Raw genomic sequence first — 16,050 nt, 5'->3', positions numbered from 1 at the left:
CGTGGCTCAGACGTCACCATGGAGCCACTTGGACTGGACAGTTGGGAGCTGGCACTGCACATGCGGCTGTTCCAGGTCACTTTGCAGACTCTGTGGCTCCCACGCAGCTTGGCCCGCGGGCTAGAGAGTCCCCTGATTCTTTTGCAGCTGTCACGCTAAGTTCCAACTGGCAGGTTCGCAGGGTGTTCCCTCCTCCCCAGGTATGGCAGTCGCTCAGGGCAGGACCAAGATGGGGGCCGGGGCCACCCTCGTCCTTCTTCCCAGGTGGGGCAGGTGCACCAAGGCAAGGCACAAACTTTCGTCCCTAGGAGACCTGGAATCCCCTGCTCCCTAACAAAGCCACCCCCTAAACTGAGCACCCAGGAGGCTGCAGTGACACCAGCTCCATCTCCCACCCCCAGGGGCTTCGCCCAGCATGGGGACCCCCAGCTGGCACCTGAGCTCCACACTGGGCTGCCCGGGCTCTGGAAGCGGAGGACAGACCCGGGAAGGTCCCGGGGCAGAGGCCAGACGTGGTCGGGGAGGGTCGGGATGGAAGGACGAGGGCTGCAGCCGGGCGTCCACCCGACCCAGGCCCGGCCTCACCCTGTGCCGAGGGACGTGCACCGTGAGGCTGTCAGGGACGTGCACCTGGCGGCTCCGTCCTCCATGGGGGAGATAACTGGGAAGGGCGCTGTGCTGTCGAGGCCGCGAAGGTGCGGGGACGATGGCAGTGCTGTCTCCCTCTTCACCAGCGCCCTCAGCCTTCCGGCATCGAAGGCCCCGGCTTCGGGGAGAAACTGGGAGGTGCCCTGCAGGCCGCTGGCCTGTGTCCCCACCACGCAGGCAGACTCACTTGGAGGGCAGAGCCAGGGTGGCGTGAGCTGGGGAGGAAACAGGGAGCCCGGGCAGGGGCCTCCGAGGGTGTGGGGTCGGGGAGCTCCAGGGACCCGAGGCTCCCAGCCCGGCCTCGGTCTTCCCGGGCCACGCACAAGCATGACTTGCACCTGCTTTTACGAGCTGGAAATCTAACATCGAATCCTTTCTGCTGCTTCAATTTCTGTGTTGGCACCTGGACGGACAAGCGTGTTTTTTCTGTCTTGCGGGGAGCTGGTTCAAGGGGACACGCTGTGGGGTCAGCAGTGTCAGTGGGACCCTCTCCCCGCACCTCGGGCCAACACGGCTCCCAGTGCTCTGACGACGAGCCCAGGATGTGCCCCTCGGTTTTTTCCAGCTGCAGAGTTTTCTAGAACTGCACAGAGGAGACGCTGATGGCATTATAGAGGCTGGGGCTCCCCTGGACATATTTTATTGTTTTAATATAAAAATTGGTTCCTTTAAAAAATGAGCCACAAATCTCACGGTGGGCTCTTTTATGTGCGCGAGCTCTAATTACTTGATACTTTGGAAGCGCCTGAAAAATTATATTTCTAATTCCTCCGAGGCCTGTCATGAAAGAGCTCATTACCACCGCCGGGCTGGCCTCCTGGGATCGCCGCTGTGGAGCCCGGGAAGGCGACGCCAGGCGCCGTGGGCCTCAGCACACACAGCTCACACAATGCGTCCGCGGTGACGTCGGTCCATATTTGCACTGGGGACACATTCCTGGCGTTGCCGTGGAGAACAAAGGAAGCCTCACCGCCTCATTGTGCTCAGGGCCGTGCGTCATTGTCCACCGCAGAGCCCCACTGCGGCCCAGGGCAGACAAAGGGCCGGCACCGCCTCTGTGTGCGGGGAGAGAGGCTCTCGAGGCGCCGAGGGAGGCGGGCTCTGAACACAGCCCGGGCGGCACGCTGAGACCTCTGGCCACAGACCCGCTCCATTCCTGTGACCGCCCGAGGCCAGGTGTCTGTCCCTTACGGAGCGGGGTCTTGGCGCAGCTCTGAACAGGACTTGATTCCAGGGCGTCACCGAGCGTATCTGCCGCCGGGCCCAGTGTTCCCCCACCTGGGCTTTGGTGGAAAGAGCTCCGAGACCTCCCTGAGGGGTGCGGGTGGGAAGCCGCTCTGGTACCAGGCTGGTGCGTGGAACCGGAAGGGGAGCACTCGGGCTGGTCCCGCGTCATCCCCGGCAGGTACCTTGAGGTCAGGAGGCAACTCCTGGCCCTGCGTCCGGACGCCGCGGCAGCTCCGCTTCAGCTCAGCAAACAAACGCCCAGGGAATGGTCATTTGTCATCTGCCGGGTGGCAGCCTAGACCCTGGCAGGAATAACAAGAAAAGTCACGGCTCATGCGCGTGGGGAGCTTGTGATGTAGACTTGGCCGAGATGGAGCCTGAGCAGTTAATGTCAGAACAGGAGGCACCGTAGTCATTGGTCTCTACCCAAGACCTTCTGGACGACCACAAGGGCAGGTGTGCAAAACACTGCTGGCCACCCTCAACGTCCTTGCCATCCTCCTCCCTTAGTGAGAAGAACCCTAACTTTTAACTGGAAGCATTGAATTGAGATAAAAGACTACATTCCTCACACTACATCATGACCAAGTGAAGAACATTCCATTGGCTGGAATGCAGAGGTGATGACAGCTGCTCAAGCAGCCCTTTTGGACCACGAGGCAGCAGGACCAGTAGGAAGGAATGTGAAGCAATGAAGCAATGTGGAAAATCTGAATCCGAACTCTTATCTGAGCACACTGTCATTTAATCTCCCTAATTTTAGCTGGATACATTCCCCGTCCTCTCTTGCAGGTAGGTAAATTTTGGCCAAAAAATTTTAAACAGAAACATTATGTGCAACCTCCAGCAAACATCCGTAAAGGGCAGGACCACACGCTCCACTGTGGTCTGAATTGTGTACCCCCAAATTCACCTCGAAGCCTAGTCCCCCATATGGGGTACTTTGAGATGAGGCCTTTGGGAGATAATTAAGTTTAAATGAGGTCACGAGGGTGGGGCCCTGGTGACGGGGTCAGTGCCCTTGTAAGAGAGGAAGAGGCTCCAGAGCGCTATGTCCGCAGCGGCTGGCCTCCCCCTGAGCTCTATGTGGCCGCTGGGGACTCGGCTGGACAGAGCTCCTGAGCCCCTGCTTGCTGGGGAGGGGCTTCAGGGCCCAGTCTGGCCCCTCTGCCGCCCTGGCCCCTCCCCGCCGTCTGCCCACTCCCTGGGGCTCCCTGTGCCCTGGGCAGTTCTGTCCCCTCCTACACCCCCAGGCTGACTGGCGTTGGGAAGTTTCCTTCTCTGGGCTTTCTCCGTCCGTGTCAGAGCTGCCCAGTCCTCCCTCAGCTCCACCTGCCCAGGCCAGGGGCGGAGGGGGGAGCGGGTGAGACCGCGCAGGGAGGGCCCTGGGATCCTGCCCCACGCCTGCCGTGTGAGCAGACCCAGGGCAGGCGAGGAGACCTCCCTGCGCCTCAGTTTCCTCCTGTGAAACGACGCAGCCCACCTTATGTGTCCTCGTGCGTGGGTGGGGGGAACACTGCTCATTGGCGCTCAGCCCACCTTGCTTGGTGACCCCCGGGCTGGCTGGGACATTGCCAGGGCTGGGGTCCCACGGCCCACACCCCTGGATTCCAGGGCTTGGTGAACGGCATCCTGGCCCAACCAGAAAGCCAGGCACAGCCTCAGGACGTCCTCACCCCCTTCCCTGGCCCCCTGGCCATTAAGCCCCCCATTTCCCACCTCTCCTCTCGGTCTCGTCCTGTGGCTTCATGCGCAAGCCCGCAGGGCCCCCCAGCTGCGCAGAGGGGTCACGCCCTCCTCCTGGTCTCCTGGTGTCCCTCCTCTCTGGTCCCCCCCGCTGCAGGCCCCAGATGCCTTCCGACAGTCGCCGGGGACCCTCCCTCAGGAGCCCGTGGTGTGTGTCCCCAGCCTGTGGGTCACAGGACCCGCCAGCCTGCCCTGCTACCTGGAAGGGCACCACCCCCCCCCCCCCCCCCCGAGCCCAGAGCCCTCTCCCTCTGACCGGGTGACTCCGGTCTGGCCTTGGAAGCTCAGTTCCGTTTGACACTCAGCAAAGAAAATCCGCACATGCTTTAACAACCCAGCTCCAGCCCCAGCCCCTGCAGGGCCACCAGGGTGCCTCCCTGTGCCCTGCACCTGCCGCCCTGCAGCCTCCACCCCCCTCCCAGCGGGCGTCCCTCCACCGAGCCCAGGACACCTGGGACAGGTGGGGGGCCCCGAAAGTTCTAGGGGAAGCCCCATCTCACCTCCTTCACCCCAACCTCTGCAGGAGCCTCCCGGCCACCGAACCCCGTGGGAGCGACCCACAGGGCCCGCGAGGGGTCTGAGGAGATGGGCACAGGGCGGCCAAGCTGAGAAGAGCCAGGGCCCCGCCCCCGCCCTGGAGAAAGCGGGAGAGCTGGGGGGGGGGTGCGCAGCTGGGTGCCTGCTGGCCGGAGGGTAGCGATGCAGTATCATGTTGGCTGCTACGGAGAGGGCCCCCCGCTGAGACCCCAAGGCAGCCTCAGCAAAGGCCTGGGCAGCGGGTCACAGTCCCCACCCCCGGGAGGCTGCGGCTCCTCCCCTTCTGGGTGGCATCAGTTCCCCTTTCTTGCCCCCGCTTTGCTGGGGCAGAATCAGGAGGGGGACAGGCAGGACACCTCACCTCCCGAAGGGAGGTCACTCCTAGCAGGACCCGGCGTCTCTACTCCATCCCTGCCCTTCCCCCACCGCGCAGTCCGCCTGCTCCGAGTCCTCCCACCACGTCACCGTGCCGGGTCCCCTTCTCTCTCACGGTGCTGCCGCTAGACCCTCATGCACAGCAAAGCCTGTCTTAGCGTACATCTTACACTGGTTTCTTCACACATGGGGACTAAACAGGACTTCTAGGTATACAAGATGTGATCAACGAGAGTAGACGCTGAGTCTATTAAACAGCATATGAGACATACTCAGAGGAAATTAACCAGGTGTGGGGGCTCACGCCTGTAATCCCAGCACTCTGGGAGGCCGAGGCAGGTGGATCGTTTGAGCTCAGGAGTTCAAGACCAGCCTGAGCAAGAGCGAGACTCTGTCTCTACTAAAAATAGAACAATTAGCCAGGCATCCTGGCAGCTACTCAGGAGTCCCAGCTACTCGGGAGGCTGAAGCAGGAGGGTCGCTTGAGCCCAGGAGTTGGAGGCTGCAGAGAGCTATGATGACACCACAGAATTCTAGCCTGGGCAACAGGGCAAGACTCTGTCTCAAAAAATAAAATTAAAATTAAAAAAGATGAAATTAGTAAACTGAAAGATAAATCTGAACAAATTACACAGAAAGCCGCACAAAGACAAAGAATCTGAAAGCATAAAAGACATTTAGAGACACAGGGGAGGTGGTGGAGAAACGTTAATTATCTAATCAGAGCTTCGAAAGGAGACAAGAGAAGAGAGCAGAGGTGATGTTCCTAAAGACAAAGGCAGAGACGCTAACCCTGGGTTAGCAGCCCCAGTGAAACCCGAGCAGGGTTAGTAAACACAAATGCACCTGGAGAAACATCACAAAACACCGAAGTCAGAGAGAAGTTCTTAAAAGCAGTCAGAGGGAAAAGAGAGATGGCCTCATCGTCAGTCGGGTGGACCAACAGGCGACTTCTCAATAGCTATGGTGGGAGCCAAAACTTTAAAAGCGTGTGTGTGACTGTGTGTGTGCACATCTGTGTGAGGGTATCAGTCAAAAGAAAAATATTGCCAACTTAAAGTCGTATGTCCAATGAAAATATGAATGAGAGAAGAAAAACCTTTTCAAGCAAACAGGAAAGGAAAGAGTAGATCAGGTAGGCAGCCTGCAAGCAACACGTAAGGGATTTGTCACTGAAAGCTCAGCAGTTGTCCTCGAGGCCGCGTCAGAAGAACAAGAACAAGTGGTTTGTGAAGCAGGAAAGAGGAGTTTATTACTTTGCCAGCCACGGAGGCCCCATGGCAGCCCTTCTTGTCTCGGAATTCAAATTTCCTGCACGTGAGCAGAAACACAGAGCTTTCGAAGGGGAGGGTGCCCAGTTCCGGGCTGCTGTGGCTAGCTGTTCTGGTGGTCCCGTCTCTGCCAAAGACAAAGCCCACCTGGGCCCACCTGGGCTGGCCTGGGGTGGCTGAGTTAACTGTTGTAACAAAAGGCTTAACCTGCCTCTGGGACTGGATGCAGGCCAGGCCTCAGTTCCCAAAAAGAGTGGAGGAAGTTTTAAAGAGAGAGAGAACATCTCTGCCGTTGTTCCCCCACCCCCAGGCCCTTCCCTCTGTTACAGATTCACTTGGAAGGAAAGTATGAAAATGAACCCAGAACACAGGGCTGAGCTGTGAGAAGGATCTAGAGGAACGCTGCACAACGATCTTCTCTAAGTTGTGTCCTTAGAACAGCACCACTCTGACCGAGGGCAGAAGGGCCCTGGTTATATTAATGAAAGAGCCCCAAGTCCCTTGTTTGTGTGGAGGCGGGTCCAGGTGTCAGTTAACTTTCAGTTCTCGTTGTGTTGAAGGTGTCATCCCGGTTTCTGGGTGTCCGTGAAGTGCAAGTGGGACCTGGCCACGCCTGGGCGCAGAGATGCACCTGGTCTGGCCTCCAGGAGGACGTTGCTCTCCAGCTCTGCAAGGCCGAAGGAGGAAGGGACCCACGTCTGTGTCCCTGGAGCTCCCCCAGGTGCTGGGCTGGGTTCCCCTGGGAGGGCTTCAGGATCAGCTCTGACCCTCGGCACCATTAGCACTGGGGGCAGATGCCCGTACTGTGGAGCGCTGCCCTGTGCCGTGTGGGATGTTGAGCAGCCCCGTGGCTGTTACTCCCTGGATGCTGATGGCACCCCCAAGCCGTGGCAACCCAGACTGTCTACAGGCATTGCCCATGTTCCCCACGGAGACCCACCGATACAGAGGGTCTGGCTGAGGAGAGAGGTGCAAACATCCCGGGCTCCCTTCCAGGCCAGAGTCCGCAGGTTCTGGGACACAAAGACCGGCTTTTGTGCAACAAGCTCCAGGGTGCAGGGGGGACGCAGCTGGATTTGTCCTCAGGGCAGATGAAGAAATAAACAAAGAGCCCAGAAAGGAAGGGGCTGTAGCAGGAAAACCCCTGAGTGGCAGAAGTGATTTGACTAACTCAAAATATTTGCATAGAACTGTTTGCATTTGAGTGACCTAAGCTTTTGGAACATGCAAACTCTGTGGGCCCCACGGCTAGGAGAGACCCTTCGTCAGGGGGGCTGGGGTGGGAGTCAAGTGCGGCTTCCCCACCCGGCAGCAGGGGTGAGCACGCGTGTCTCTGTGTGTGTGTGTGTGCACATGTGTGCGTGCGCGCGCGTGTCTGTGTGTGTGTGTGTGTGTGTGTGCATGTGTGTGGAGCTCGCAGGTTAGCTAAAATAATAGATGAGTGAGTTAACAAAAAATGGAAAAGTGCTTGAGTCAATGAAGAATTTAGCATTGTTAAAAACAAGAGATTTCATATAAAGTATATATATTCTAAAAGAGATGTGACCTCCCCGCTATGATACAAGACCCGTGAGCCAGCAGGGGACGCCCGGCTCCGGCGTGGTGCCAGTGGGTCAGGGTGTCCCTCATGTGCTCTTGGCCTGTCCCTGGCAGAGGAGTGGCACAGGTGGCACTGCTTCCCCGCTGGGGGGCAGCTCGGGCACAGACCTCCTCCACCCGGGGAATGGATTTGGCTACTTATTTTGCTACTAGGTGATTCCAGGATGTGGCGTAACACCCCAGGGGATGCGCCGCGCTGTCTCTCTCCCCGCGGTTTCCAACAGCAGTGGGCCGAACGGTGAGCCCCCAAAAGGTACGTGCGCCCAGAACCTACAGATGTGACCGAATTTGGAAAAAGGGTGTTTGCAGATGTAATTAAGGGTCTCTAGATGAGATTGTGCTGAATTGGAGAGGGCTCTGAATCCTGTGAAAATGTCCCTGTAAGAGAAGAGAGGGACAAGACACACACCGTGAAGGCCACTCGACCATGGGGGACAGAGACTGAGTGACGAGGCCACACGCCGAGGAATGCCAAGAATTGGGAGGAAACCGCCAGAGGCTGGAAGAGGCAAAGCATCCTCTCCAAGTCTTTAGGGAAAGCGCCGCCCTGCGGACGCGGACGTGTGGGTTTGGACTTCTGGCCCCAGAACTGGGAGAGGACACATCTTTGTTGTTTAAGCCACGCGGTCTGTGGTACTTTGTCATGGCAGCCCCAGGACATGCACGCGCTGCCCCATCCAGAAGGTGCTACTGCTGGGCTGTGTCACTGGGTAGCGCACGGTGCCCGCTCTGCACCTCACTTCCTGCACTTAGCAGTGACTTTGTGAAGATGCTGCAGGTAAACCTGCCTCCTGCTTTCCAGCACCTGCCGGGCTCTAGTCCCACGGTCTAGACGGAGCCTGACTTTTTGGCATGTGACCAGGCTCGGACTGGGGCGCACTGGATTTAGGGCCGTCTCCCACACACGGCTCTGACAGGCGTGTGCATGTTTCCGTGATTGCCACTGCGGGGCTCAGTGAACAGGGACATCTATTGTAAGATATTTCCTAATATCAAACCATCGTCACATCTCCTGGGTCCTGGTTTATAGTGTTTACACAGTGTAATCCACACTTTCGTACTGATATTCATTCACGAGATTGCCCTGTGGTTTTCTTTCTGTGCTCATCTCATTGGGGTTTGGTGCCATTTTTATGCTGGATTCATAAGGAGAATTTGGAAATTGTCCTTCCTTGTTCACGCTTTGCAGCCATTTACCTGGCCCTGGCAGCGCCTGTTCCTGCAGAGTGTGGCGGGGTCCCCTGGAGCCGTGTGCGGCTCAGTCGCTGTGCCGGGATTCCAGCCCTGCTGTCCGCAGCCAAGACCAGGGCAACGGCAGGCGGCAACAAGGCAGTCAGGGAACGCACTGTCTACAGAAAACTTCAAAACAATAGTAAAACCAACCATTGTTCCCACGTGCTGTCAATTCTAAACAGTCAGTGAAAGGAAACACTGTCTTCTTAAGCGGACGCCCTGCCTTGACATGTCCGCATGGGGCCAGCGTGGAAGTGACCCTCCTCTGAGAGCCAGCACAGCCTGGAGCCTCCGCCAGGGCCCAGGGCCTGGTTAAAGCAGCTGAGCTGGTGCCAGCTGCAGTGTTTCCAAACCACACTGATCTATGCCCTAGAAGGAGATGATAGACAATCACAGTTTTTCATCAAATTAGGTCCGTGACACTATTATAAAATAGTAGGGAAACTCCCAAAGAAACCCCAGCCCTTCAAAAAATGAAGCATAGCCGTTCCTCAAAAGGTTAAATGAAATTAGTTTATCCAGCAATTCCTTTTCTGTGCATGTATCCGAAGGGTTTGGAAGCAGGACTCACAGAGAGACGTGGGCGCCGTGTTGCTGAGAACAGCCCCAGCCACAGCCGAAAGGCAGACCTGCTCACGTGCTCATTGCTAGATGATCAGGGCACGGAACGAGGTGTGTGCACGCCCGGGACTGCTCACTGCTCAGCCTCACAAGGGAGGGACACGTGCTGTGACATGGTGAGACTTGAGGACATTGTGCTAAGTGAACTAAGCTAGTCGCAAGGACAAATACTGTCTGATGTCACCCCTGTGAGGTCCCTAGAGTCAAATTCATGGAGACAGAAAGTAGCATGGTGGGTGCCAGGGGCCGGGGCAGGGGACGGGGAGTTAGTGTTTAATGGAGCAGTTTCTGCTGGGGAAGATGGAAAGTTCTGGAGACGGATGGTGGTGATGGTTGTACGACAACATGAATGTACTTAATGCCACTGAACTGTGCACTTAAAAATGGCTGAAACAGCAAATTTTATGTTATGTATATTTTACTGCAATAACATAAATAAATTAATAAAACAAAAAGTTCTTTTGTTAAAAGTAAGCAGAAAAGTCATTGTTAGAAAAACTTTAAAAGGAAGAACAAAGGAGAGAAGTAAGGAAGTGACCACCCTGGCGTCTGGACCTGCTACCCGGCCGCACCCTCTGCTCCAGAGCAGCCTCCCGCCTCCTCGCCTGCCTGCAGCCGAGCCGTTTCCCTGCCGGCGGTTCTTCCACCGGATGCCACCAAGATGCTCCCTCCTTCTGGGGCTTTTCCACCAACTCGGTCTTATCAGACGCTGAATCCCTAGTTTTGTGCTGTAAAAGAAAATAAAAATCTCAGGACCACCCACCCCACCTCCTTATGCAAAGAGAAGGCAAAGGCCTCAGGCTGCTGCGAAGAGCTGGCCCCACGACCACTCACTAGGAAAATTCCACGTTGGCCGGGCGCGGTGGCTCACGCCTGGAATCCTAGCAGTCTGGGAGGCCGAGGTGGGTGGATTGCTTGAGGTCAGGAGTTTGTGACCAGCCTGAGCAAGAGTGAGACCCTGTCTCTACTAAAAAAATAGAAGGAAATTAGATGGACAACTAAAAATATATAGAAAAAATTAGCCGGACATGGTGGTGCATGCCTAGTCCCAGCCACCCGGGAGGCTGAGGCAGGAGGATCGCTTGAGCCCAGGAGTTTGAGGTTGCTGTGAGCTAGGCTGACGCCACTGCACTCTAGCCCGAGCAACAGAACAAGACTCTGTCTCAAAAAAAAAAAAAAGAAAGAAAGAAAAGGAAAGAAAATCCTGCGCTGACCTCCCATAAGCACGGACACACACGGTAAGCTGGGTCCGCAGGCTACGTCCAGCTATAAACACCAGAGTCTGTTGATTCCAGGCTAACAGCGGATTACAAGTTTGCCTTCACAGGTGCAAGACAGAGATAAGACAGGGTCAGACACCCTTCCACCTCCCCGGGGACGTCTGTGTAAGGGACGCTTCCTTCCCTCCCCTCTTCTCCTCTACCCTTCCCCTCATCTTATGTGAAATGTAGATTCTCCTGAGTCTCATTAGCCCCTGACTTTTTTTTCCTTTATGCCTTTAAAAGGTAAAACTTCCAAATTCCCCTTCAGAGAAACAGCCACAGCTTTGTCTGTGGCGTGTGTTTTTCCTGGGCACGTCCTCAATTTTGGCTTCATAAACCTCCATCCATTGAGATTTTGCGTCAGTCACTTGTTTTGAGCTGACATTTCATAAACGCAGGAGTTTAGTTCCCGGGGCTCCGGGGTCATTCTGCCCATAGAGGCCCTGAGAAGTGGGTGCTTCCTGCTGCAGGGGTCTAGCCCACCTGTGGAGAGAAGCCTGGCACCCCGGGGACGTGCCCCCAGCTGGGGTGGCAGCATCCCCTCCCCTGCACAGTCCCTGCAGGGGCCGGGCGGCCCGGCTGCCCCCACAGGCCCAGCCCCCTGCAGGGAGGGCTCATCTCGTCCCGAACCATGGCCTGGTCACACAGGGGAACCCACAGAGCCTCCCGTGCAGCCCACTCAGGTCGTGGCTTGCTTGACCGGAAGTGACAGACAGCAGAGGAGCCACACAGCTGCCCGAAGGGTTCAGACACTGTAGGAAAAGCAGCAAACTCGCCTGGTTTCATTCTCCGTTTCATACACGGAGTTGAGCTCCTGAGACAGATGCTCTTCCAGCTCGGACGTGGGAGGTGAAGGCCTGGGGCACACGCAAACGTTCTAGAACTGTAACATCATCTGTGGTGCTAACTGCTGTGAGTGAGAACCCACCGTGCGACGCAAAAGGCTACCAGGGCACTTCCTGCGTGGGATATCCTTCCTCCTGCCTGCGGGTGGGGGTGTTCCGTGGGCATTTCGCTGGTCCCACCGCGGTGGCTTCACCTTCCGGTGGGCTGAATTTCAAAGCACTTCTTAAAAGTCCCATTTAAATATTGCAAACAATATTGAAAGTGGAAGTAAAGACATATGGGCGTTGCAGAATCTGGAGCATTTAAATACCATCTCCTGATTCACACGTGTGTGTAGACGGCCAAGCCTGGGCCGGGGGCTCGGCTAAGTCAAAGGAGGCGGCTTCCCCCGTGGGACCTGAGCACATTCAACTGTCTCATGGCTGCCTGTCCTCCCCTGGCCTGTCCTCCCCTGGCCTGTCCTCCCCTGGCCTGTCCTCCCCTGGCCAATATGCATGTGCTGACACGCGGACAGGGCATCAGTCGGCCCCTGGTGCTGCGTGATTTCTGTCACGACCGGCCAGCATCGTCCGTCCCGATGCAGGTCCCAGAGCCACTATGTGCTGTCGTGTTGCTGACAGTCACCCTCGGCGGAGGCCCGACCCTGCCCAGTACCAGGCCCTGGAAGGCGGCGGCTGCCCCATCCCCTCTCAGGGAGACCGGGCGGCTGTTTGTGCTGGCGGCTGGGGGTGTGCAGAGCGGCTCTTCCCTCCCACCCCTGCCGCAGCGCTGCCCCCTGGGCTGCCCGGCCTCGGACCCCAGGACAGGGGTGTGGCTGTGGCAGAGTGGCTGGCGTGGCCTCTGCACTCGGGCTTGTCTGGCTCTGGGTCCCAAATTCGGGGGTGGCAAACAGGGTGGCCATGGTGGGAACTTCTCATCCTTGCCACGGCCAGGAGGACAAGAGACGTCCACAGGGCTGGGGTGGACGGAGCCGCTGTCCCCTGGGCCAGGTTAGATCCCAGGGATCTCATTAGTCAGGGACATCCCCTCTGTATCCCCACCTCGCCCCCAAGTAGGGCAAGGGCAGCGCTGTCTCTGGGCGGGGGTTTCCGGGCCGGCTGTGCTGGTGCGATGCGGCTGCCAGGCTCGGCGGTGGCTGGCGTCCCTCCCTGTTCCCATGGTGGTCATCCGCACTCCTGGGCACAGCCTGTTCAGTTTCTGGTCCCGCCCGGCCCTGGCAGCCCCGGCGCACCCCGGCCCCAGGCAGGGACTCAGGAGAACCGGTTCTGGGTGGGTGCGGTTCTGAACAGCGAGTCCCAGGGAAGCCGCCAGCCTAAGAGAACAGCAGGGAGGCGTCCCAGTCACCCGGCGGGGCCCCCCAGCCCGGCTCAGAAAACACCTGGGTCATCCCCTGTCTTGAGAAGAGGCAGCGGGATGGTCACCCTGAGGCCCCTGAGCCCGACAGATCTGGGACCCGAGGTCACCTTGGACGTGACCCTGACCTGGACTCTCAGTGACAACAGCTGCTCCTCTGGGCCGGACACCGCGGCCCCACTCAGGTTTGAACCTGCTGGGAAGCGGGTGTCATCGTGCCCGTTTTAAAGACAAGGACACACTCTCCACTGTATCCCACCCGGGGGCATCTGGCACTTGCCTTTAATGTCCCCGGAGTGCATTTTCCTGGGGACGTCCTAGTGGGTGACACTGGCTGGCCTCACCCCCTTGGCAAACAGGCCATTATGGGGGCCCCAGGATGCCGTTGGGGCTCCCTGGGGCCTGGAGATCCTTCTGGAAGACCAAGCTGTTGTCGCTGGAGACTCAGCAGCCAACCTTTCCTTGGGGTGCCCACCCGATCCTGCCTTCAGGGGGCTTCATGGTGGGGCTGCTGGGGGAAGGAGGGGGTGCCCTGTCCTGTGCCCTGGGATGCGGGGCACTGGGGGGGGGCTTTCTTCTGTGCCCGCGTCTGTCCGTCAGTCACCCCTGACTGCCAGAGCTGAGGGCTGCACCCGGGAGACGCCGGCTCCCGTGGGACCCAGGCCTGACCCCTCTGCTGGGGGCTGCACGAGGCTCCTGGCGCGTCGGCAGTGGGCTGCTCGGGGGGCTCCCAGCACGGAGGACACCCCCAGATCCATCCACACTCCCGCACATGGAGCTCGGCCTTCAGCGGGTGGAGGAACGAAGGCTGCACATGCGGCCCCTGGGCTGTGCCTGCCCGGGGTCCCTTCCCGTCCCAAACCCCCTCCAGGGTCTCCTCTTCCTCTTCCGCTTTGAGACAAGTCTTAACTCTGTTCGACTGGGCCTCAGGCCACAGACCCCCGAGAGGTCCCGGTGGGCGTTTACCCGCGTGGTCCCCTGTCGGCTCACACTGCGGCGTCCTGACGGTTTCCCGGGCTGGACCCGGCACCGCTGGCCTGGGCTCGCGGCCTGGCTGCCCGAAAGCGGCTGCCCCGGCGGGGTCTTTGGCACCTCCTCCCCGTCCCAGGTGTCCGTGTGCGCGGGAACCTCCTTTTCCCTCTGCGACTTACGCGTTCACCCATCCCTCCTTTCATTCGCTCACTCGGACGGCATGTCACACGCACCTCTGTCCCTTGTCCTCAGGAAGGCAGGAGGCAGCCCTGGTGACCCCGCAGATGGTTGCAGGGCCTGCTGCAGATAACGGCCCCCACAGGCCCCCAGGGGCCCTGGTCCGGGAGGACGGCGTCCTCAGGCCACACCCCCAGGGCCCTCCTTTTGTGTTTTGGCCGCGTCCCACTCCGCCACCTGCTGCAGGTCCAATTACGGCCCCCAGAAATGTGTGTTGAGGCCCTAACTGCCGGCAGCTGTGAATGTGACCGCCTCTGCAAACAGGGTCTTCGCAGATGAAATCAGTTAAATTGGGATGAAATCACTCTAGGGCAGGATCAGCCCTACTCCAGTGTGACTGGGGAAGAGACAGACACGCGGGGGGATGCCCTCGAAGCCGGATGCAGAGACAGGAGCACCACGGAGCGCCACGGAGCGCCACGGAGTGAGCTGGCAGCGCCAGAAGCTGGGGGCGGGGAGGGGCTCCTTCCTGGAGCCTGTGGAGGGCGCGGCCCTGCTTGGCTTTGGACTTGGACTGTGGACCTGAGGGGACGAATTCCGTCACTGTGGGCGCCCTGTCCTGGTGCTGTGCCGGGCAGCCCCTGGGAACGACACACGTCACCACGTCCGGCACCCACAGCAGTGGCCGGGAGGGGCCAAGCAGGATTAGAGCCCCTTGTCTTTCCTCCCTCGATCCCCCAGGGGAGCCCACCGGCCCACCGTCCCTCCCCAACCCGCTCAGGGAAACTGCACTGAGCCCCTGAGTCTGGGGCCTGAACCCCCCACCCCCCACAGCCACCTCCTCCCGAGAGAGGAACCAGGGCCGCAGCTCCTGACCCGCAGGCCAAGGCAGGGACTCGGGCCTGGGGGTACAGGGGGGTCCCTGAGCCCCTCGGGGAGCAGCTCTGTCCTAAACGCCCTCCTTCCACTGGTTTGCTGGGAGAGTCACCTGTGGGGACCCTGAGGGAGGCCCCACCTGCTGTGGCCTTCTGCAACCCCTCTGCCACAGCCAGAGCCCCCCCTGCGACCCCTCTGCCACAGCCGGAGCCCCCTTGCCTCTGCTCCCAGGACGCGGGGCCAGCCTGGCGCCTCTCCCCTCTCACCCCTGACCGGTGCTCGGTGTCTGCGGGGCAGGGTGGGTCCAGGTGGGCTGTGCGGGGTCCAGGTGGGCGGCGGGAGGCAGCGGGCAGCTATGGACACAGCAGCAGGCGGCCCGGCTGGGCCCAAGCATTTTCTAAGCTTCAAGAAATTGGGGAAACATCGATTCCCCCACCTCCCCCCAGTGGCACCTGAGGAGATGCCACCTCTGCAGCCAGCTCAGCTCTGGGACCCCAGCTGAAGTCTCGGGCCCGGGGGTGAAACTGTGCGTCTCCAGATCAGACGAGATGCCCGAGGCTCTGGCTCAGCCCCAGGCCCTGCAGGCCGCGGAGAAGGCGGGAGGGGCTGTGGGCAGCTGAGCCGGGGCAGCCCCCACACACACACCCCGCTGCAGTGGCAGCTCCAGGATTCAAGCGGCCGTCGCTCCTCCACAGGGGCTGTGCTTGGCGCGTGTCTCCTGCACCCGAGGCACAGAAGGGGCAGGACCCCCCAGAGGGAAGAGGACAGGGGTGACAGCTGGAGCCCAGAGCCTTGGCAGGAGCCCCCTAACATGGGACCAAGATAATAAAGCTGCTTTGTCCCTGGACACGGAGAGTCACGGCTGGGCTGCTGGTGTGCAGGGAGGGTGGGAGGGAAGGACGGAACCCAGCTGTGGCCCCTGGCCTGATCCTGTCCCAGACCTGACCCTGCACAGCCTCCCGAGAGCTGCCGGCTCCCCTGAGTCCAGGAAGGAGAGAGAAGCCTTCTCCTCCATTGACCCCCTCCAGGCACCCCCCAGCATCAAACCCAGAGTGCTGCCCCAGGGTGACCCAGGGAACCCTGCTGAGACAGGCAGAGGGGAAGCTGGGTTCATCTCCTGGGTTGATCAGAGGAGAAACTGAGGCAGCAGCCACAAAGTGGAGCTGTGGCCTTTCCACTGTACGTTTCACACATCCACCTTTCTGACCCTTCAGCCAGCAGCGAGGGCCCCGCCCAGAGGCAGCCCCCGCCCCTCGGCCCGAAGTCCCACCCCACACCCCTCAGCACTAGAGGACACCTGGGGGCAC

This window comes from Lemur catta, chromosome 1 (genome assembly GCF_020740605.2).
Source record: "Lemur catta isolate mLemCat1 chromosome 1, mLemCat1.pri, whole genome shotgun sequence".
Taxonomy (NCBI): Eukaryota; Metazoa; Chordata; class Mammalia; order Primates; family Lemuridae; genus Lemur; species Lemur catta.
Note: the sequence above shows the minus strand (reverse complement) of the source record.